At 36.4% G+C, this 1255-nt stretch overlaps 1 pseudogene; it reads left to right on the top strand.

Annotated features, from left to right (window-relative positions):
* The first annotated feature begins 440 nt into the window (after positions 1-440).
* LOC147830035 (adenylate kinase isoenzyme 6 pseudogene) lies at positions 441-1008 on the top strand (annotated as a pseudogene).
* Positions 1009-1255: the final 247 nt, after the last annotated feature.

Genomic DNA, 1255 nt, shown 5'->3' with positions numbered 1-1255 from the left:
CCCTTGACTACTTCCCAGTATTGTTTCTAAGGCTAGTGAATTTCCCTGTACCATAAATAAAATGAATTCTCCAGAAAACATCTTGAAATGTATCTCCAAAATGTTCGCAACATCTCTTGTTTCTATCCAGTTTGCTTCTTGGTTGATCTTTTATTGAATTTCGCTCATTCTTCAAATTCCTGTTTACCTATGGCATTATTAATTACTGGCATCATTAATTAATGAAATTAATGACATTATTTTTTATCCAGCAAAATAGTTTATTTAAAAAATCAGTATGAGAATTGTGCTTCAGGGAAGATGGAGTAGTTGTAGGTTTCACTATTCTTCTGACTGAATGTGTCAACTCACTGGGAGTTATGTATAAAACAAACAGAAGAAGATTATGAAATGTGGAAAGAATAAGCCAGACAAGACAGTGTACAAGGAGAGCGATCTGACGCACCTGGGCCACTGGTATCCTGATCACCGGTACACCAGGAGCTGGAAAAACCAAATTAGGCAAAAAACTTGCAGCTAGTTCAGGAGTGAACTACAGTAATGTGGGTGATATAGCTTGAGAAGGGGCGTTAGATAATGGCTATAATGAGTGTCCCATTTTAAATGAAGAAAAAGTGGTTAGAGAACCAAATGGCAGAAGGTGGAGTTATTGTTGACTACCATGATTGTGATTTCTTTCCTGAACGATGCTTTCATGCAGTTTTTGTGTTGAGAATACATAACAATATATTGTACAAAAGACCTGAAACAAGGAGTTATAATGTGAAGGAATTAGGAGACAATAATGAGGGTGAAATTTTTCAAGTTCTTTATGAAGAGGCCATGTTATCATACAAGGAAGATACCGTGTTGCACCAGCTGCCCAACAATACGCCTGAAGAGCTAGAGGACAACATAAACCAGATCTTGAGATGGATTGAGCAGTGGGTCGAAGGTCACAACCCGGGACTGGTCACTTGGTGGTGCCTCTCGGCCCACTTCATAGACACTGCCCCCAAGTATCTGTAAAAACCAAAATTATATGGAAGGCTCAGCATGTATTTTTATGCCTATGCCTGGGTTTCTTTCTCTCCATGAGAAAGTTAAACAATCATAAATATAATGAATACAATTATTAAGCATTTAAAATATTCATTAGTTGCTAAATAATAAATCTGAGAAAAGGGGAGTATCTTTTAAGTTTATTACAGAAGAAAATGCAGTTGATCTCTTAAATGCTAAAGATAAAGTAACAAAGTATTCCTTATTATTTCTT

This window comes from Heterocephalus glaber, unplaced genomic scaffold (assembly GCF_053883595.1).
Source record: "Heterocephalus glaber isolate CG9 unplaced genomic scaffold, H.glaber_assembly_v1.0 deba00000331, whole genome shotgun sequence".
Classification (NCBI taxonomy): Eukaryota; Metazoa; Chordata; class Mammalia; order Rodentia; family Bathyergidae; genus Heterocephalus; species Heterocephalus glaber.
This window is presented reverse-complemented; position numbering and strand designations above follow the sequence as displayed.